The sequence below is a fragment of the Ammospiza nelsoni genome, chromosome 12 (genome assembly GCF_027579445.1).
Source record: "Ammospiza nelsoni isolate bAmmNel1 chromosome 12, bAmmNel1.pri, whole genome shotgun sequence".
Classification (NCBI taxonomy): Eukaryota; Metazoa; Chordata; class Aves; order Passeriformes; family Passerellidae; genus Ammospiza; species Ammospiza nelsoni.
Genome location: NC_080644.1, coordinates 19,994,476 through 20,017,053, shown reverse-complemented (window position 1 = coordinate 20,017,053; position 22,578 = coordinate 19,994,476). Strand labels below are relative to the sequence as shown.

At 53.8% G+C, this 22,578-nt stretch overlaps 1 pseudogene; it reads right to left on the bottom strand.

The window, feature by feature from the left end:
• Positions 1 to 1,872: 1,872 nt before the first annotated feature.
• Positions 1,873 to 19,003, bottom strand: LOC132078433 (serine/threonine-protein kinase pim-2-like; annotated as a pseudogene).
• Positions 19,004 to 22,578: the final 3,575 nt, after the last annotated feature.

Below are 22,578 nucleotides of genomic sequence, written 5' to 3'. Positions count from 1 at the left end.
TCTGTGTGCCCGTGTTCAGCAGTGCTGCTCCATCAGTCTGTGCCCAGCAACGGGGAAAGGCCTCAGCCCTGCAGGGCCAGGAGCTGCCGGGCTCTGCCTGAGCAGCTCAGCCAGCAAGAAGGGAGCTGCTCCACACAGGAACCAGGAGCAAAGGACATTCCTTTGATAGGACAGGTTTTCTATTGAAAGGAAAATAAAGGAAAAAAGAAAAATAGGTTAATTGTAAAAGATAAGAGTAAAATCCAAGTGTTAGAGAAAAAACATAACATACAGTTACTGAAAAAATCAAAACATAAATGCCAAGTTACATTCTTTGCATTAAGAGGTAAATGATCTTTCTAAAAAGAGAACTCAGACATTTCCATTGTAAATGTGCTGATGGCATGGATCCATCTTATTGACCTCAGCAGTCTCTTAAAAGATTTTGGGCTTTGTTTCCAACAGTGGTATTTGAAATTGTGCTCGAAGCAAGAGGAAATTGCTTTGTGCCATTCCAGCTCCAAGCAGGACTGGGAATGGAAACTCTGTCAAACCCCAAATCCTTTAGAAGATGACCTTCCTTCTCAGCCTGGGAATGAGCTGCACATTCCCTTTGAAACTGTCAGGGATTTTTTAAAAGACACAAAGTCCCACTGACAGCTTTTTGCTCTGGTTTGGAAGTGCAGAAGGGCAATTCTCCATCCATCAGCTCCACACTGCACTGCCTCCGGAGCACGGCCCACTCACCAGCTTTGGCCCACTCGTGGCACTTCTGGAGGAGGAACAAAGTGCAATTCTACAATTCCAGCCAATAAAGAAGGAAGAATGGGACAGACAAAAACACCCTGTACAGATCCAGGCATTCAGCTGGGACTGTGGAGAGTTTGGGTCCTTGCCAGTTGGATGTGTGTCCCCAGCTGCCATCTCTGGGCCTGCAGCAGGGTCTCACTCACCTGCCAAAGCAGAAAGCTCAGGCGCTGCGCTCGCAACAGGCTCGTCTGATGCAGAGCTGTCAGAGCAATGTGAGGGCAGAGCCAGCCCAGCTGGGCCCAGGGCTGAGCCCAGCAGAGCCCTGGCAGAGCCCAGAGCAGCCTCAGCACCCGCAGAGCCCGGCTGCAAGGAGAGAAAGCAGAAACCGCCCGTCAGCTGAGGGCTCCTGTGCCCTCGTGCCAAGGCCTGTGGTGCCCAGGCCATGCTGGCTGTGCCCAGAGCTGTGCCCAGAGCTGCCCATCCCTGCTGCCTTTGGGAGCAGAGGAGGAGGGCAGCACATGTGCCCAGCCTGCAGCCAGCCAGGGCACATCCAGCCCTCAGCAGCTGCCTAGAGTGAAAAAGCATCTGGGCAGCCGACTGAAGAATTCATTGCATCTGCCCCAGGAAAGGGGGAACCTTTGGTGCCCGGCCGTGCCATGCCCAGATCTGGGAGCATCCCCCTGCCTGTGGACTCACCTGCAAATTGGGCCTGGAGCCTGGCTTTGAAGAAGGTGCCAGAATCCAAGTCCATCATCTTCAGCTGGCCAGACTGGGAAGAGATTGTCATCTTTGAGGTTGTCCTTGGTGTCTCCAGCAGCAGCCCCACCTGAAACAGCTTCTCCAGGGGCTCCTTCTCCTTTCCTGGGGCCAGACCAGGCTGTCAGGGCTCTGCCCAGGGCCCCAGCCATCCATGAACAGGACAAACAAAACCAGGGGGATGGTGGCCACCAGTGCTTGCAACACCAGGTCTCCAGCTCAGCTCCAGCCCAAGAGCTGCGTGTTCACTTCTGCTGACCCCTGCTCAGAGCTACAGGCAGGACAAAACCAGCCTGGTTTGCTTTGCCACTGATTGCCAAGAGATGCATGGAGCTGGTACCTGCCAGGCCCCTGGATCCAACTGTGCACGTGGATCTCTTCAGTCTTCTAGGGCAGAGGAACACCCTTCACCCAAGGATGACAGAAAAGATCTTCTAAGGATGGCCTGTCCGAAGGCTGCATGGACAAACATCTCTTAATGACATCTTGGCACGCTGGGGAGAGAAACCAGAAACCACCAGTCAGTTGGAGAAGTTGCCCTCCTGTTCCCATGCCCAGGTCATGCTGGTTGTGCCCAGAGCTGGGCCTAAACTTCCCCATGGATGCTCTGTTTGGAGGACAGCAGGAGAGCAGAACATGTGCCTGCTCAGCAGCTGCCAGAGTGGTTTGCCCATGAGCCCGCTGCTGTCTCCCAGCACTGATATTCCCCCCGTGCCCAGAGATGAGGATCCACCTTGAGAGAGCCATCGTGGGAACAAGATCCGCCCCCGGATGATCTCCTGGCGCCTCCTGAACGGGTGCTTCCCCATGACCAGGTGGCACAGCAGGAGGCCCAGGGACCAGATCGTGGCTGCCTTGCCGTGGTAGCGTTGGTGCTGGATCCACTCTGGTGGGCTCTAGGACAGGGTTCCTGTGGAACACAGACACAGCTCAGCAGGGGGCTGCTGCTGCTCCCAGAGCCCGGCCCCAGCATCCCTGGGCATGTGGGGGCTGCCCCAGAGGCACACGGGGTGAGCGCTGCCCTCTTGCCAGCACCTGGGACTTGTGCACAAACTTGGGGATGGAAAAGAAGCCACTGGTCTTGGAAGAGGGCAGAAGAAACCCAAGGAAGGCCCAACCATGACACACAAGGGAAAAACCCACCCAGTAGTGGAGAAAACCCACTCTCCCTCCCACCCAGAACAACTCGGCTCTAGCATCAATCCCATCCCAGTGCTGCACCCAGGCTGGGCCACGAGATGCCCAGGAGCACCCCCTGCGAGGGCTCACCTGCAAATTGGGTGTAGGCTGTGTCTTGGAGGAAGGCGCCACAGCCAAAGTCGATGAGTTTCAGCTGCCCGCTGGCCAGGTCGAGCAGGACATTCTCGGGCTTAATGTCCCGGTGCAGGACCCCGCAGCTGGTGCAGTGCCGCACGGCCTCCAGCACCTGGCGGAACAGCCCCCGCGCCTCCTCCTCCGGCAGGAACCCCCGCTCTGCAAGGAAACCTGAGAGCTCCTGGCACCGCTCCGGACGCTCCAGCACCAGCAGGAAGCTGTCGGGGAGCTCAAGCCACTCCAGGAGCTGAATGACACCGCCACAGCCATGGGACACCTTGGCCAGCAGCACGATCTCCAGGGGTGCGCTGGTGCCGTCGGGCTGCGGGAGGAGCGCAATGCCGTCAGTCGGGCCGAGGCCGTGCCAGGCCTGGGGAAGCCCTCAGCCAGCCCGGGATGCTCTGCGCCCTGTGCTGGCCCCATGCCCGCTCTCCCCGCAGGGCTCCTGGCGGCTCCCACCCTGCCGGGCCCCGGCTCCTCGCCGCCCGGCACGGCCCGGCTGCTGCCGCTGGCTCCGCTCACTCACCAGCTCGCCCCAGTGCCGGATGCGATCCCGCGGCACGCGTTTGATGGCCACCTGCGAGCGAGGGAGAGCAGCGGGGTGAGCTCGCCGCCCGCCATGCCCAGACCCATCCTCCTCCTCCTCCATCCCCTCTGCCTGCGCCCGCCGCCGGCCCCGCCGCTCACCGGGGCGCCGTCCGAGAGCCGCGTGGCCGCAAAGACGCTGCCGAAGCCGCCGCGCCCCAGCAGCGATCCCAGCCGGTACCGCTCCTGTAGGGTCTCCTGCGCTGTCCCTGCGGGCGGGACGCGGCTGTCAGCGCTCGGCCTGGGGCCAGCCACGCCCCCGAGCGCCCCTCACCCGCCCCGGGCCCGGCATCCCCACCCGCCCCAGGCCCCGGTGGCTTGGGGCCGGCGGCCGCGCTGCCGAGCGGCGGAGCTCGGGCCGGGGAAGCCGCAGCGGAGGCGGCCGCTCGTCCTCCGCGGGCCCCGGGAGGAGCCGGGGCCGGGACCGGGGTCGGGACTGGACCCTGCGTCGGGTCCGGGGCCGGGCTCGGGCCAGGCGGAGGCAAAGGGCGGCGATGCCGCCCCCGCCCCAGGCACTGATGCCCGCCCAGCAGCGCCACCGCCAGTAGGGCCAGAGCCGGGCGGAGGCGACACCGCGGGGGATGGGCCGGGGCCGGGCACGGGGCAGCCCCGCCCGGGGCCGGGGGCGGGCCGGGGGCATGGCCCGGCCCGGCAGGGGAGAGGGAGGCGGGGAGAGGAGAGGGACGCTGGGAAACGGACACCGAGAGAAGGGTGCCCGACAGCAGGAAAGGGAGAGAAACAGAAAGAAAGAGAGAAAGAGAAAGCAAAGGAGAAAGACTGTTCAGACGTATCTGTTTTGGTGCTGCCGCCTCTACTGCTGCCGCTGCTGCTGCTGCTGCCGCCGCTGCAACTGAGGCACCGGGGCCGTTCGTCCCCGTGTCCGTTCCCCGCTCGCCCCACGAGCCCCACGTTCGAGCCCCGCGCGCCCCGGGGACAGCCCCTCCGTTTGCCCAAACACGGGAACTTTGCAGCCTTGAGCCCGGATGCAGAGCCCTGACTCCTGCACGCTGGCACAGTGATCCCCTCGCCTGCTGCTGTGCATTGTCCTTGCTGAGGGTCAAACACTGTCGGGCCACCTTCCCTTGGGGTAGCATTCCTACCTGACCCCAGCACTGCACTTAGACCTCCAGTGTTGCTTTCCAGTAAAAACAGGGGAAGGAAAACTGTGTGTGCCTCATGGTATTTTAGAGTGTCTAAAAATCACTAAGTCACCAATCTTAGAGGTGAGGTGCATCTGGAATTACTGGATGGAGAAGCAGTGCAACATGGAAAAGGGGAGCATAGAAATAAATAGAGGAAAACACCTTGGATTGTTTATTTCATTTTCATTTCACATCTGGAAAGCTGTTTCAGTTTTCCAGGAATCTTCTCCTGTCTGCTCTTCCCAAGAATCTCTCATGGAGAACAAGGTCAAGCTTCTGTCGCAAGATTTGCCACCAGGAAATTATGCCACTGGTGAAATTTTCATTTTGACTGTTTGTGCTGGTTTGGGGCAAATTTTGGGAGGAAACCTCCAAAATGGGTCCGTCTAGAAAGCAAGTTCAAGCAGCCCCTACTCCTACTAGTTCAGGGAAAGACTTCACTTGAGAAAAGTGAGAAAAAAACCCCAGTTTATTTAACAAGTAAAGTATTCACAAGCATGAAAAATGAATAATATTAAATCAAACTTCTCACAGTAGTGAAGAGATGGCACATTCAGAAAGTCCTTTTTGTGGGTAGTTGGCTGCCTCGGTCTCTTCTAAGTCCCTCTGGAGCTGGAATGCAGCGTCCCAGAGCTCGGGGGGCCACAGGTGTGAGCTGCTGGTGTTTGTCTGGATTTTCAGTCCAGAGCAGATGTAAACAGTTCCAAGAAAAAGCAAAGTCACAGTCCAAGGAACTTCTTTCCTAAGGTGGCTAAAACCAAATTGCTAGACCTGGGCTTTGAAGGCATCGGGAAATTTCCAAATCTGGGCACTGGCAGTCCCAGCAACCACCAGAGCTGGATGGTGCTGGAGCCAGAACCTGCAGATTTACAAATTTTGGCCTTCTGTGTCAGCTAATCCATGGACTTGGGCTGTGCCAGCACCAGGAAGTTTTCAGATCTGGGCGCTGGCGCTGCCAGCCAACACCAGATCTGGGTGGTGTCATTGCCAGTGACAGAAATCTGCCAGATTTGGGCTCTGCTGGCCCTGAGAAATTTCCAAATCTTGGTTCTAGTTACATGAAACACAAGATGTGGGGGTGGTGCCAGAGCCAGTAGCAGGAAGCTGCCACAGGTTTTGGATTTCTGTGCCAGCAAATTGCTGCACTTGGGCTGTGCCAGAATAGGGAAATTGCCAGATCTGGGCACTGGCAGTGCCAGCAAACAGCCCATTTCAGGCTCCAGGCTCCAGGAAGGACTGTATCTGGATGCCTTCCTCTTTTCTTTCCTTCTTTCCTTCCTTCTTTCTTGGGATCCTGCTGCCAGCAAACTCCAGATTGGGCGGTGCTGGCAAGGGGAAATTGCCAGGTTTTAGCTTTCTTTGCCAGCAAATTGCTGGACATGGGTGGTGCTGGAACAGGGAAATTGCCAGATGTGGGCACTGGCAGTGCCAGCGTACACCAGATCTGGGTGGGGAATGTACCAGCACCAGGAAATTGCCAAATGTGAACTTTCAGTGCCAGCATATTGCTGAAATTATGCTGTGCAGGAACCTGAAAAATTCTGGATCTGGGCACTTGTGGTGTCAGCAAACACAAGATTGAGTTGCTGTAGGTACCAGGTCTTTCCTTGGTTTTGGCTTTCTTTGCCAGAAAATTACAAGACTTGGGCTGTGCTGGCACCGGGAAATTCCCGCATCTGGGCACTGGTGGTGCCAGCAAACACCGGATCTTGGCATTGCCAATGACGGTAGAAGGGAATTGCCAGATTGTGGCTTTCTTTACCAGAAAATTGCTGGACTTGGCTCTGCCAGAACAGGGAACTATCCAGATCTGAGCACTGGCAGTGGCAGCAAACACCAGGTCTGGGTGCCTGTATTGGCATCAGGAGATTGCCGGGTTTTGGCTTTCTGTGCCAGCAAATTGCTGGACTTGGACTGTGCCTGGACTGGGAAATTTCCAGATCTGGGCACATGCACAGCAAACACCAGACCTGGGTGGTGCTGGTGGCAGCACTGGGAAGCTGCTGGGTTCTGGCTTTCTTTGCCAGAAAATTGCTGCATTTAGGTTTTGCTGGCACTGAGAAATTCCCAGATGCTAATTTTCTGTGTCAGAAAACTGCTGGAATTAGGCTGTGCAGGCCTCTGGAACATTCCCGATCTGGGTACTGGCGGTGTCAGCAAACCCGAGATCGGGTTGCTGTAGGCACCAGGTCTTTGCTTGGTTTTGACATTCTTTGCCAGCAAATTGCTGGACTTGGGCTCTGTCAGAATGGGGAAATATCAAAATCTGGGAACTGGCAGTGCCAGCAAACACCACATTTCAGGAAGGACTGGATCTGGACCCATTCCCTCCCTGCCTCCCTCCCTCAACAAGGCGCCAGAAGGGCTGGAGAGCAGCCAGTCAGAAAGGGACCTGCAGGGACTGATGGACAGCAGGCTGGACATGAGCCAGCAGTGTGCCCAGGTGGCCAAGCAGGCCAGTGGCTCCTGGCCTGGATCAGGAATGGTGTGGCCAGCAGGGGCAGGGCAGGGATTCTTCCCCTGTGCTCAGCACTGCTTGGGCAGCACCTTGAGTGCTGTTTGCAGTTCTGGGCCCCCCAATTCAGGAAGGACATGGAGGGGCTGGAGGGTGTCCAGAGAAAGGCAACAAGGCTGGAGAGGGGTCTGGAGCACAAGAGCTTTGAGGAGTGGCTGAGGGAGCTGCTGGGGTTGTTTATCCTGGAGGAGAGGAGGCCCAGGGGAGACAGGACAGTGTCAGGGCACAGGTTGGACTTGATGATCTCCATGGCCTGTTCCACCCTTGCTGATTCTGGGGCTCTCTGAAACCACCCTTGGAGCAGTTGCAGGACGAGCCCTGGGCCTCCTGTTCAGAAGCTCCAGCAGCCCAGGTCCCTCAGCTTCTCCTGCCAGCCCCAAAGCCCATCCTGTCAGTCCTGCAGAGCCTCTGCAGCTCCTCCTCACTGCCCAGAACAGGGAGCCCCAGAGCCAGACACAGCAGCCCAGATGTGCCCCCCTGGCCTGGGGTGCCGCTGGCAAGGGAGCAGCACCAGGCACTGCAGGAGCCTGCAGACAATTGATCTGAAGGCCAAAGCTCCTTAGCTCCTTCTGAAAGAGCAGGAACAGTTCCTCATTCCAGAGTGGTGGAATGCTGGGCACCACAGCTCCAGGTGAGGACTGGACACAAGTTTGCTCCCACTGAGTGCTGGGATGGGTTCTGCAGGAGCTCCGGGCTCCTGTGCTTGCCAGGCACAATGAGGAGAGAAGGAGCCAAGTGCACTGATGTGGGAAATAGGTTTGTAGAAAGTTTTTAGGGCCTAATAGAAGGCCCAGAAAGTATGAATCAGTATATAAATCTTGAGACAAGAAATGGTAACTTAAAAATTTCCATGGAATAGGACAGATACTGTTGAGAGAGGAATGCAGCTGGAAAAAAGTTTCAAAAGATGGCCTTGCAAATAAGATTTTGGAAAAACAGAGCTATGAAAGATGCATTGTAGTGGGACCCACAAAGAGTATTTTTAAATCATTGGCTTTAAGGCATCTACAACATGGCATGGCAAAAGGCTGAAAGACCAAGAAACGCTTATAATGTATTATAATTAGGAAGTAGCTGGCTTCTGATTGTGATGGCGTGAATTATAACATCTGTATTGTCTCACCCTTCTCATAAGACTGAAGATTGAATAAAAGTTTTTAAAACACCTCTCTGTTGCCCCATCTCTAGGTCAAGAAAAGAGTATTATCCAACATGCTGACACACCTTTGCCTCGAGCATAGCCCAGCCTGGACCAAACACGCTGAAAGGTTTCCCCTTTGGCCCATGTCTCGAAATATCAGGTCTGCTGTTTGACAGCTCAGGTTGGGTTTGTGTCAAGGAGTTCCCTCAGAAGTACTGGGTTTGTCTTCCTCTGTGCCTTCCCCTCAGCAGCCTTGGGGATGCTCCTGTGTGAAGCCATCTGTCTCACACAGTTTGAGACAACTTCAAACAGGCTATTGTGCAATAAGTAGTCTCCTCTAAAGTGTGCCAACAATCCCTTTCCAGCAATAGGAAATTATTCCTAATAGATGAAAGTGGAAACCCCCAACAGTTTATTATCAAACAGAATCCCCCCATGACACGCGTTCCAAGAAGGCGCCGGGGTCTCTCTCGGAAGAACAGGAGCTGTCACGGAGCAGTTCCAGCAGCTGATGGAGGCTCGGGGACTCATCCGGCGTCGGCTTTCTCCCACGGCAGAGCTCCATGGGGCGGGCAGGGCAGTGAAGCAGCTGGGCTGGAGCCCCTCGCTGCCTTGTCTCCCCGGCGTGGCTCAGCTCACAGACTCTCGGGCTGGGAGCGGGGCCGCTCCGCTCCTGCCGGCACCGTGTCCCTGGGCTTGGACAAACAGTTTCCTGCCAGGAGAGCCCTGCACACTGCTCCACAGATCTTTCATAAAGGCCCAAACCAACTCCAAACACTCTGTCTGCAGCAGCTTTTCACAAAGGGCTGCAGCAATCCGGGACAGCTGCAAGTGAGTGTCGGAAGGCTCTTGTCTTGTTCCTGACAGCAGAATTCTTGATGATCTGATGCAGTTTTATTCAGATGTAACATGAGAGCTGAGGCTTCTTTGTTAAAATATTTCATGATGAGTAACAAGCCTTGGGTGCATGAGGTACAGGACTGACATGCCAAAGCATGAGCATATCCTCCCAAGTGGCCAGTTTAATTGCCCATTTTATTACTCTTGTATTTACTCCACACTAATAAGGAAAACCAAGCTCTGCTTGGAGGCAAAACAGGCATGGGATACACTACGGTCCCTCGCAGGCTCAGCAGGGCTGGCAGTGACAAAGCAGGCTGTCTGCTTCATTGTGAACCACTACAGAGCTGCATCCCAATGTGGTTTAAGTAGCGTGGTATTATTAAGAGCTCCTTTTCTGCACAAGACACAAAAAGGAGATCCCAAATGATCTTCTGCAAACAAGGTGCAAACAACACAGCTGCACTGCTGTCCCGGGTAAATATACATACAGGTGAACTTTGCCAAAGCAGTGCATCATTTCCCAGTGAAATACATGACCTCTTCTTACCTATGGAATTGTGATTGAAGACACCTGTGAGCCAGATCTGTGGGAGATTGCAAAGGAGCAAAGCTTTGGGATTTGGGCACACTTCTCTTGGTTTCTTTGCTCAGGCCTTTGGTGAGCACAGAACACACCTAGGTAGAAAACCTTTGACTAGACAGGATCTTTTGGATCCATTGTCCCCCAAACATGTCAATGTGTGGCCCTGTTGTAATGCCAAGTAACAAAGAGCAGCACAAATGACACAAAGAAAACATGGCCAAAGAGGAAGAGGAGAGGCCCAATGAGGAAAGGATGTGGTGAGACCCTGGCACATGGAGTGAGCTGCACTCCCATAATCTCTAGGCTAGCAGGTCCTGGTCTCACATTCTCCTTTTGGTTTTTTCAATTGTGTTTATTTATTTACTATTTTTCATCATCGAAATAAAATATATAGAATTAAAAAAAAATGTCATCAGAACTTAAAGACAGAATCAAAACACATTAATTCAAAACTAACCCTAACTCTAATCCTAACCCCAACCCTAACCCTAACCCCAACCCTAACCCCAACCCTAACCCCAACCCCAACCCTAACCCCAACCCTAACCCTAACCCTAACCCCAACCCCAACCCCAACCCTAACCCCAACCCCAACCCTTACCCCAACTCTACCTGGGGCCGCCTGTCCCTAAATTTCCCCATTTTTCCCCAATGTTTCCCCACCGTGTCTCGGATTCCCCCCCGATATTCTCCCCGGGGATCCCCGGCCGTGACCGGTTCTTTTCCCCGATCCCGCCCGGCCGTGCCCGGTTCTTTGCCCCGATCCCGCCCGGCCGTGCCCGGTTCTTCGCCCTGATCACTCCCGGCCGTGCCCGGTTCTTTTTCCCGATCCCGCCCGGCCGTGCCCGGTTCTTTTTCCCGATCCCGCCCGGCCGTTCACGGCCCTCACCCGTCCCCGTGCCCGGGCCGGCCCTGGGGCTCTCCCTTGCTGGCCCGGGCGGGTGCGGGAGAGAGAAAATCCAATAAAATGGAACAAAACCCAATCCAACCGTGCGGGGCCTCGGTGGGGTTTGGGGTGCACAGCTGGGATTTGGGGCGTGCGGGTGGCACCTGGGGCTCCCTCCCGGGTGGGGTTTGGGGTCAGCTGGGGCCGGTTCGGGGCTCCCGTCGACAGAGGAGCCGGGCCTGGTCGCAGGAGTCCGCAGGGGATTTGGGGGCAGCTGAGCTGGTTTTGGGGGAAACGGGGGCATTTTAGGGGCTCCGAGATGAATGCTGGGATGACCTGGGGGCATTCTGGGGCTCCCGAGTGGGTTTTCGGGGCACTTGGAGGCATTTGGACAGTCCCGGAGGGATGCTGAGCTGAACTTGTGGCCATCGCAGCTCAACAAGGAAAGAAAAGGTAAAACAGAAAGCCTGAAAGCCAGGCAGAAAGAAATTCCCAATTTTTAACCCCAAAAATGCCGGTTGGAGCCCTAAACACTCCAAGATTTTCTCCCTGCAAGGACCCAAAATTCCCATTTCCCCCCCTTTCTCAGGCCCTACAAATGCAGGATTTTACCCCAAAAATCCGGAGATCCATCCCTAAAAGATTCGGGTTTTGAAGCCCAGAAATGCCGGGCTTCAACCCCAAACAATCCGATTTTGAACCCCAAATCTTCCCCGATTTTTTTCCCCTTCCAGGACCCAAAGGTCCCGGTCTGGAACCTCCAGAGTCGCGATTTTCAAGCCCAACATTCCCGGGTTTTCACCCCCAAAATCCGCACCCAAATCCATGCCCAGAACGGGGGGGGATTGAAGCCCAAAAGCCCCGACTTTTCGGGCCGGAGTTCCGGGAATTTCCCGCCAAAATGCCCCGGATGTTTCCCGCCAAAATGCTCAGGGCTTCCGGGCGCGGCAATGGTGGCGGCGGGATCGGCCCGGCTCAGGTTGGGGGTGTCCGCGGGGGGGTTTGGGGGGAATCGGGGGGCTTTTGGGGCTGCTGGGGGGATCGGGGGGCTGCCAGGCCGGTTTTGGGGTGAATCGGGGCCGTTTCTGGACTCCCATCGAGCGCGGCCGAACCGAGCGCGGCATAGGCGGCGGCGGGAAGGGGGCGGGGGGGCAGCGGCGGCGGGAGCGGCCGGGCCGGGGCGGAGGTGTCCGGAGGGGATTTTGGGGGGATTTGCGGGGACTCTGGGGCAATTGGGGGGGATTTTGGGGCTCCGAGGCCGGTTTTGGGGGGGATTTGGGTGGTTTCTGGGCTCTCATAAGCGGCGCCGAGCCAAGCGCGGCAGAGGCGGCGGGGGAGGGGGAGGGGGAGGGGGGGCGCAGCAGCGGGAGCAGCCGGGCCAGGGTGGAGGCGTCCGGAGGGGGATTTGGGGGGAATTGGGGGGGATTTGGGGATGGTAGCCGAGGCTGGAGGGGTCCTGAGGCGATTTTGGGGGTAGTTGAGGCTTTTTGGGGGGTTTTGGGGGGAACTGGGGGGGTTTTGGGGCTCCCGGGTGAGGTTTTGGGGGGGTCCGTGAGGGGTCGTGGGGGTCCTGGATGGGATCTGGGGAGATGGGAGGGATTTTGAGGTGAATGTGGGGGATTTGAGGGCTGGCAGGTGAATCCTGGGGGGGAATTGGGCCATTGTGGGGGTCCCGAGTTGCTTTTCCCAATCTTTACCCCCAAGTTCCCGATATTTCGGCCGTCGGTCCCTGTGCCCGTTCCCCGCTGGCCCCACAAGCCCCACGTCTGAGCCCCACGCGCCCCCGGGACGGCCCCTGCGTCTGCCCCAACACGGAAAAGGGGAGCGCAGAAATAAAGAGAGGAAAACATCTTGGATTGTTTCTTTCGTTTTCATTTCACTTCTGGAAAGCTGTTTCTGTTTTCCAGGAATCTTCTCCTGTCTGCTCTTCCCAAGAATCTCTCATGGAGAACAAGGTCAAGCTTCTGTCGCAAGATTTGCCACCAGGAAATTATGCCACTGGTGAAATTTTCATGGTGACTGTTTGTGCTTGCTTAGGGCAAATTTGGGGAGGAAACCTCCAAAAGGGGTCCACCTAGAAAGCGAATTCAAGCGGCCCCTGCCCCTACTAGTTCAGGAAAAGACTTCACTTGAGAAAAGTGAGAAAAAAACCCCAGTTTATTTAACAAGTAAAGTATTCACAAGCATGAAAAATGAATAATATTAAATAAAGTCTCGGACAGTGCTGAAGAGATGGCAAATTCAGGAAGTCCTTTTTGTGGGTTGTAGTTGGCTGCCTCGGTCTCTTCTAAGTCCCTCTGGTGCTGGAATGCAGCGTCCCAGAGCTCGGGGGGCCACAGGTGTGAGCTGCTGCCGGTGTTTGTCTGGGTTTTCAGTCCAGAGCAGGTGTAAACAGTTCCAAGAAAAAGGAAAGTCACAGTTCCTCCACAGAAAAAGGAACTTCTCTTCCTAAGCTAGCTAAAACCAAATTGCTAGAGCTGGGCTGTGAAGGCACCGGGAAATTTCCACATCTGGGCACTGGCGGTCCAGCAAACACCAGAGCTGGATGGTGCTGGTGCCAGAACCTGCAAATTTCCAAACTTTGGCTGTCTGTGCCAGCAAATCGCTGGACTTGGGCTGTGCCAGCACCAGGAAGTTTTCAGATCTGGGCGCTGGCGCTGCCAGCCAACACCAGATCCGGGTGGTGTCATTGCCAGCGACAGAAATCTGCCAGATTTGGGCTCTGCTGGCCCTGAGAAATTTCCAAATCTTGGTTCTAGTTACATGAAACACAAGATGTGGGGGTGGTGCCAGAGCCAGTAGCAGGAAGCTGCCACAGGTTTTGGATTTCTGTGCCAGCAAATTGCTGCACTTGGGCTGTGCCAGAATAGGGAAATTGCCAGATGTGGGCACTGGCAGTGCCAGCGCACACCAGGTCTGGGTGAGGAATGTGGCAGCACCAGGAAATTGCCAGATGTGAACTTCTAGTGCCAGCAAATTGCTGGAATGATGCTGCGCAGGAACCTGAACAACTCTGCATCTTGGCGGTGCTGGTAGCAGCACTGGGAAGCTGCTGGGTTCTGGCTTTTTTTGCCAGAAAATTGCTGCATTTGGTTTGTGCTGGCACTGAGAAATTTCCAGATGCTTATTTTCTGTGCCAGCAAATTGCTGGAATTAGGCTGTGCAGGCATCTGAAACATTCCTGATCTGGGTACTGGCGGTGTCAGCAAACCCGAGATCGGGTTGCTGTAGGTACCAGGTCTTTGCTTGGTTTTGGCTTTGTTTGCCAGCAAGTTGCTGCACTTGGGCTGTGCCAGAATAGGGAAATACCAAGATGTGGGAACTGGCAGTGCCAGCAAACACCACATTTCAGGAAGGATTGGATCTGGACCCATTCCCTCCCTGCCTCCCTCCCTCAACAAGGTGCCAGAGTGGCTGGACAGCAGCCAGGCAGAAAGGGAACCTGAAGGGACTGATGGACAGCAGGCTGGACAGGAGCCAGCAGTGTGCCCAGGTGGCCAAGGAGGCCAATGGCTCCTAGCCTGGGTCAGGAATGGTGTGGCCAGCAGGGGCAGGGCAGGGATTCTTCCCCTGTGCTCAGCACTGCTTGGGCAGCACCTCGAGTGCTGTGTCCACTTCTGGGCCCCCCAATTTAGGAAGGACATGGAGGGGCTGGAGGGTGTCCAGAGAAAGGCAACAAGGCTGGAGAGGGGTCTGGAGCACAAGAGCTTTGAGGAGTGGCTGAGGGAGCTGCTGGGGTTGTTTATCCTGGAGGAGAGGAGGCCTAGGGGAGACAGGACAGTGTCAGGGCACAGGTTGGACTTGATGATCTCCATGGCCTGTTCCACCCTTGCTGATTCTGGGGCTCTCTGAAACCACCCTTGGAGCAGTTGCAGGACGAGCCCTGGGCCTCTTCAGAAGCTCCAGCAGCCCAGGTCCCTCAGCTTCTCCTGCCAGCCCCAAAGCCCATCCTGTCAGTCCTGCAGAGCCTCTGCAGCTCCTCCTCACTGCCCAGAACAGGGAGCCCCAGAGCCAGACACAGCAGCCCAGATGTGCCCCCCTGGCCTGGGGTGCCGCTGGCAAGGGAGCAGCACCAGGCACTGCAGGAGCCTGCAGACAATTGATCTGAAGGCCAAAGCTCCTTAGCTCCTTCTGAAAGAGCAGGAACAGTTCCTCATTCCAGAGTGGTGGAATGCTGGGCACCACAGCTCCAGGTGAGGACTGGACACAAGTTTGCTCCCACTGAGTGCTGGGATGGGTTCTGCAGGAGCTCTGGGCTCCTGTGCTTGCCAGGCACAATGAGGAGAGAAGGAGCCAAGTACACTGATGTGGGAAATAGGTTTGTAGAAAGTTTTTAGGGCCTAATAGAAGGCCCAGAAAGTATGAATCAGTATATAAATCTTGAGACAAGAAATGGTAACTTAAAAATTTCCATGGAATAGGACAGATACTGTTGAGAGAGGAATGCAGCTGGAAAAAAGTTTCAAAAGATGGCCTTGCAAATAAGATTTTGGAAAAACAGAGCTATGAAAGATGCATTGTAGTGGGACCCACAAAGAGTATTTTTAAATCATTGGCTTTAAGGCATCTACAACATGGCATGGCAAAAGGCTGAAAGAAACGCTTATAATGTATTATAATTAGGAAGTAGTTGGCTTCTGATTGTGATGGCATGAATTATAACATCTGTATTGTCTCACCCTTCTCCTGAGACTGAATATGGAATAAAAGTTTTTAAAACACCTCTCAGTGTCCCCATCTCTAGGTCAAGAAACGAGTGTTATCCAACACACTGACACACCTTTGCCTCGAGCATAGCCCAGCCTGGACCAAACACACTGAAAAGTTTCCCCTTTGGCCCATGTCTCGAAACATCAGGTCTGCTGTTTGACAGCTCAGGTTGGGTTTGTGTCAAGGAGTTCCCTCAGAAGTACTGGGTTTGTCTTCCTCTGTGCCTTCCCCTCAGCAGCCTTGGGGATGCTCCTGTGTGAAGCCATCTGTCTCATACAGTTTGAGACAACTTCAAACAGGATATTGTGCAATAAGTCGTCTCCTCTAAAGTGTTCCAACAATTCCTTTCCAGCAATAGGAACTTACTACTAATGGATGGAAGTGGAAAACCCCCAACAGTTTATAACAAACAGAATCCCCCCATGACACGCGTTCCAAGAAGGCGCCGGGGTCTCTCTCGGAAGAACAGGAGCTGTCACGGAGCAGTTCCAGCAGCTGATGGAGGCTCGGGGACTCATCCGGCGTCGGCTTTCTCCCACGGCAGAGCTCCATGGGGCGGGCAGGGCAGTGAAGCAGCTGGGCTGGAGCCCCTCGCTGCCTTGTCTCCCCGGCGTGGCTCAGCTCACAGACTCTCGGGCTGGGAGCGGGGCCGCTCCGCTCCTGCCGGCACCGTGTCCCTGGGCTTGGACAAACAGTTTCCTGCCAGGAGAGCCCTGCACACTGCTCCACAGATCTTTCATAAAGGCCCAAACCAACTCCAAACACTCTGTCTTCAGCAGCTTTTCACAAAGGGCTGCAGCAATCCAGGACAGCTGCAAGTGAGTGTCGGAAGGCTCTTGTCTTGTTCCTGACAGCAGAATTCTTGATGATCTGATGCAGTTTTATTCAGATGTAACATGAGAGCTGAGGCTTCTTTGTTAAAATATTTCATGATGAGTAACAAGCCTTGGGTGCATGAGGTACAGGACTGACATGCCAAAGCATGAGCATATCCTCCCAAGTGGCCAGTTTAATTGCCCATTTTATTACTCTTGTATTTACTCCACACTAATAAGGAAAACCAAACTTTGCTTGGAGGCAAAACAGGCATGGGATACACTACAGTCCCTCGCAGGCTCCGCAGGGCTGGCAGTGACAAAGCAGGCTGTCTGCTTCATTGTGAACCACTACAGAGCTGCATCCCAATGTGGTTTAAGTAGCGTGGTATTATTAAGAGCTCCTTTTCTGCATGAGACACATAAAGGAGATCCCAAATGATCTTCATGCAAGCATGCAGTAAAGAACTGCTCCTGCTATCCTAACGAAGCATTTGCTTTGGCCATTACTCTCTTCCCATTCATCTTTTGATGCAGACACTTCAGGTTTTCTCTCACACCCCTGCAAGGCTGGCAGTCGCTGTTTCCCAGTTCCTGTTCTTCCCTAGAGATGGTGCAGTGGCTGCTTTGAAACAAAAAGCCCTGAGATCTGGGTTGCTTGAAGGGGCATGAAATGCTCATTAAGTGCTCATATTGGTAACACCCAGGTCTGCACTGCCCAGTGCTCTGCAGCAGCAGCAGCAGCAGGACCATGCATCATTCCTTTTGGTGGATGTTCATGTTTCTGGTGTGCAAGAGCAATGACTTTGAGGATGGACAAAAATGCCCCTCTTCAAACAGTGGGTGTGCAAGGAGATGTGAAGTTTCACAGCCTTTTCTAGGATATTTTAGAAAGATCTAAGAGAATATTGTGGCATGGAGTAGGTCCCTAAATTTGTCTCCAGAAGAATCCCCAAAGGGCACATTGACTCTGCTGCTGATGGTAACCCCAGAAGCTCATGGACCAATTTTCTCTGCAATGTGCCTCCCTGCCTGGGCTTTACTAGGCCGGGACTAGACCCAGAGCTAAGCAAGCACAGGCAGCCAGGTGACATTGTGTGACATCAGAAGCTGGCAACCATGAGGACTTTGCTGCCAAAAGGTTACAGTTTGCACTGGGCCCAGAAGTGTTTTTCCCTAAGGCAAAGCAAATTGAAATGTGAAGTTTAAAAGCTTCAAATGACTATGAAAGGAAACTGCAGAATAATTTCTGGAAGGGCATCACTGTCAATGATCATGCAGCCCACCAACAGCTGGAGCTGAATCCAGAATTGCTTCTTCCAGCTGTGCAGGAATTCATTCCACTGGCAAGCACTGGTCCACGGGAACAAATGATCCCCTAGCTCTGGGCTGAATGGCACCCAGGCTGCAGTGCAGATTTGAGGAACCCTTGTCACTTGTTATTGGCCTCCCAGGGCACTCATCCTTCTGCAAACAAGGTGCAAACAACACAGCTGCACTGCTGTCCCGGGTAAATATACATACGGGTGACTTTGCCAAAGCAGTGCATCTTTTCCCAGTGAAATACATGACCTCTTCTTACCTATGGAATTGTGATTGAAGACACCTGTGAGCCAGATCTGTGGGAGAGTGCAAAGGAGCAAAGCTTTGGGATTTGGGCACACTTCTCTTGGTTTCTTTGCTCAGGCCTTTGGTGAGCACAGAACACACCTAGGTAGAAAACCTTTGACTAGACAGGATCTTTTGGATCCATTGTCCCCCACACAGGTCAACAGGTGGCTCTGTTGTAATGCCAAGTAACAAAGAGCAGCACAAATGACACAAAGAAAAGATGGCCAAAGAGGAAGAGGAGAGGCCCAATGAGGAAAGGATGTGGTGAGACACTGGCACACTGAGTGAGCTGCACTCCCATAATCTCTAGGCTAGCAGGTCCTGGTCTCACATTCTCCTCTTGGTTTTTTCAATTTTGTTTATTTATTTACTATTTTTCATCATCAAAATAAAATATATAGAATTCAAAATACATCATCAAAACTTAAAGACAGAATGAAATCACATTAATTCAGAACTGTATCTAAAGATCAGAACATATGTACAGCTGTAACTATGAAGCCTAATGCATCAATCCTATTCTTCAAACACTCTTCATACAGGCGGCAGCTTCTTCCTGAGCTTGGAGGAAAGAGAGCTCTTTTGGAGGGGAGGCGAGGACTTAGTGGGTGAGGGAACATTGGAAGTGTCCCAAGAAAACTTCTCGGTAAGACGGTAACCAGTCAGATCTGCAAAATGGAGACACAAAGTTTAACAGAGGCCTCCATGCAAACCTAAAGCATCTGAAGCTCCATATTTCCTGGGACACATTTCCTGGAGATGTGTAAACAGCTGCACAGGGAAACATGCTCCGCCCCGCCTTAGCAAGAATGCCCCGCCCTGGTCCCGCCTCCGGTCCCGCCCCCAGTCCCGCCCCCTCACTTCATGTGCGGAGCGCTCCGCCCCGTCCCGCGGCTCAGCCAATCGCGTTGCGTCGCGCGGCCGTCGCCGGGCAGTGCGCGGCCGTTGGGTGTGAAGCGGCCAAGTGGGGCCCCGTCCGCCCGCCGTTTGAAATGCTGCGGGGCGGGTGAGCGGCGGCGGCGCCACGGAGGTGAGCGTGCCACAGGGCCGGAGAGGCGGCCTGGAGGCGCAGTCCCGAGCGGGGAGGCTGTGGTGAGGCGGGCAGGGGAAGGGAGAATGTTGCTTATCGGAGGGAGCCCCAAAGAGCGGCTGGAAGAGGTGCCGGCTGATCAAGGAGCCCCGAGGAGCGGAGGGAGGGCGTATCGGCTGATGGAGTGTCCCGATGAGCGGCTGGGGAGAGTGGGGGTGTGCGTTGGCGGGGAGGAGCGGCCGGAGCGCTTGCACGGTCCGGTGGTGGGGAGGCCGGCGGGGCTGTTGGAGTAGGCTCAGCCCGGCCGGTGGGCACGGCTAACCCCGCCCGCCCGCAGGACCATGGCGCAGTTCCTGTTGGAGGCGGACCTGCACGGGCTGCTGAAGCTGGACACGCTGATCCTGAACGCGCCGCATGCGCGATGGCAGCGCAAGGCCAAGGAGAGCGGCCCCGGGCCCAGCCCCGTCGGCGTGTTGCCCGTGAAGCCGGCCAATCGCTCCCACAGCTCCAGCAAGACGCCGTCCACGACAGCCAGTGAGGGCCGGCCACCGGCGGCAGAGGTTGAGTGCGGGAGCCTCGCCCAGGCTGCTTGTCCGTAGCCATGGGGCTCTGGGCTCCCTGCCACGCTGCCCTACCGGCTGCTGCTCAGGCAGGAGGAGGTGGGCTGTGCTCCTGACAGCCACCCACCTCCTTGCCAGCATGAGGGGCAGAGCTGCTGTTCGCCCAGCTGAGCCTTGCTGGCACAGCTGTATGCTAGGACGAGTGTGGGCAGGACTGTCAGCTGACAGCTTTACATCCTGTGAGCGTTTTTGTATCTTCCCTTTATCTCTGGATTCTGGAATTGTTGCACTAGACCCAAGGAGTTGCACCACACTGTCCCTAACCAACTTGGTGGCAGGGAGGAAAATATAAGTTAGTTGTGACTGGGTGGCATGAGACCTCAGAGTCCTACTGGTCTGGTGGATGTGATGTGGAAGAGTGTTGGGTTTGCTCCTGTGAAAGCTCTAATAGAGGCTGTTAAATAGTTGTAAGACAATATTTTCATATGTGAATGCAGGTAAATCTGGATCCAAAATTCAAAGCTACCCCACAAAGGCCAGGGGGGATCGCTACATTCCCAAACGCAGCACTATGCAGATGGAGATGGCAAATTTCCTCCTAAGCAAAGAGAATGACCCTGCTGAGGATTCCCCTACCAAGAAGGTGAGCATGTTGCTAAGTTACAATTGCTTCAACAACCGCTACTCCTTCCTGCCCCTTTACAGAGCAGTGAACAATAGGTTCTATCAAGTGGGCACACGGGACTGACAAGTCCCAGCCATCACTACTTGCAGCTCTGGGCTTCAGGAGCCTAGGATGAGACTGAAGCTGTAGAGACTGCCATGCACTCTAAGCCTATGCTGCTTCTGGTAGCAAAATTTAGCTTTTGACTAATGATGCTTTAAAATATAGCAGGCAACACAAACACAAAGCGTTGAGCCTATGCAAAGTGAAACTGCTGGTGGTAGCTATTCTAGGACAATGTCTCCACAGGGAACACTTCTGGAATGTTTTACACTGTCTTCTGAAATCTGTTTGTGAAGCATTTGGTCGCTTTGTGGCTGTGGCTTTTCCCACTGGCAATGACACTGAATTTGCCATTGTGTGAAAATGTGAGCAGGACGACGTGTGAAAGTCTGAGGAAAAACTGCTTTGACCTGCCTCTGTGTGACTGACCCGTGCAGCACAGGCAAACATCTTCAGATTCTAAGAGAAGGGGACTTAGGTGTCTGTTTAAATTGCAGTGTGGGAATTGTTTTAAATGCATTGCACTGAGGGTGATTTGTCTCTGTAGGAGCAACAGAAAGCCTGGGCAGTGAATCTGAATGGTTTTGATGTAGAAGAGGCAAAGATCCTCCACCTCAGAGGAAAACCACAGAATGCTCCAGAAGGTATGATACAGGCTCTGTATGAGCTGGAGAGATCAGGTCAGGGGAACAGCAACACAGAGGCTCTGTGTGTGGTTACAGGAGAAATCAACTGGTTTCTGAGAGCTGTACAGGCTGGAGTCTCCTTTCTTAAGGTTCCTGAGGTCGAGGGAGGGCATAACAGTTACAGTGAATTTATTTAGGAGAGTTGCTATGACTGCCAGTTGGTCACCTGTTACAGGGCTTGCAAGGGTCTTCAGGGTGGAGAGAGAGACGAGAATCTTGACCTCATGTTCAGAAGGCTTGATTTATTATTTTATGATATATATTACATTATTACTATACGAAAAGAAATAGAAGAAAGTTCTCAGAAGCTAGCTAAGCTAAGAATAGAAAAAGAATGAATAAACAAAGGGCTGTGTCTCAGCAGAGAGTGAGACTCAGCTCTGCCTTGAGTGGTCAGTAAATCCAAACATCCACCCGAGACCAATCACACATCCACCTGTTGCGTTCCCCAGCAGCAGATAACCATTGTTTACCTTTTGTTGCTGAGGCCACAGCTTCTCAGAAGGGAGAAAAATCCTAAAGAAAGGATTTTTATGAAAAGATGTCGGTGACATCTTTTCTATAATAATATATAGAATATATTATATATTATAGAATTATAGAATATATTTCTATAATATAAGACCTATACTGCAGGTTCCAAACCTTTCTGAAGTCTGTAAGAGCATCAAACTCTCTGCTGTGCACTTTCTAGCTTAAACTGCAACTAAATATAATGGGATGCAAAAACCCAAGTGTTTGTCAAATTTTTTTCCATGAATGAGGTAATTGTAGCTCACCCCTGTTCAGCAGTTCATACTGCCAGTGATTTTAGTGCACTGCAGGCTTGTGAGTGTTTCTCTTAGGACTTTATTTTCACTCCAAGGGATTCCTAGTTGGGTGAGCAGCACTCAGCTGGGAGGAAACTAATTCAGGTTAACAAACCTGTTCCCCTGCACACAGGCTGTCAGAATAACCTCAAAGTGCTCTACAGTCAGCAAATGGCACCTGGATCCAGCAGGAAGAATAGCAGAAATATTCCCTCAAAGCCAGAACGGGTCTTGGATGCACCAGAGATGTTCAACGACTACTGTAAGTAAGCTACAGGGTTGAGTACCGGGCATCCAGAACATTCTGCACTGGATTGCTGTTCCTAGGACAGTGTAACTGGGCTGTCTGTATTATTTGGTGTACCCAGGCTAGCACAGACCCCTTCTGGAGTGTCCCTGTGTGCCCTTACCGGGACAGTGGTCTAGGGCACAGTGTAGATGCCTTGGAGCAGGGTACCTGGCCCCAGCAGCTGGGCATAGTGACACTCAGAAGGCTGCTCCTCATCTGTATGTGTGTGTGTGCACATGTGCACCCACACCTGCTGCAGCAGCACGGGTGAAGGGCAGGGCTCTCTAGCCATCATGGTGTGACCTGCATTGCTCTTTCAAATTGTAGATCTGAATCTCATAGACTGGAGCTCCCAGAACTTCCTAGCAGTGGCTCTGGACAACACTGCTACACAGCGCTCTCATACCAGGACCTCAGTGCTGCCTCACCTGAGGATTTAGAGCTGCCTCCCGGCCTTTCCAGGCTAAGTGCAGGTGCTCAGGACTCTGAGGTTTCCTGGCTTCTTGAGAGAAGGTGTTTGCTTCATCTGGACTTCTTGGGGCTTCATCGGAGGAGCCAGGCACAGGCAAATTTCATCTCCACTGTGAGCTCTTCATTCTGCTTGTTCCCATGAAGCTCAAATGCCAACCTGAGCTCATCGTTCCTCTGGTTCCCATAGACCATCACAGCCCTTCCATGGCCTCTCCAGAGAGGAGCAGCTGCACATCTTCAGAGCAGCAGTTGCCGGCCCGCATCCCATCAGGGAGGGAAAGAGTTTCTACCCTTGCTTTCCAAGCAGGCTCTGGTTAATGACCCTTTAAAGTGTTTTCCTGCAGTGCTCTATCATGGGTAGATTCTCAAATAAGAA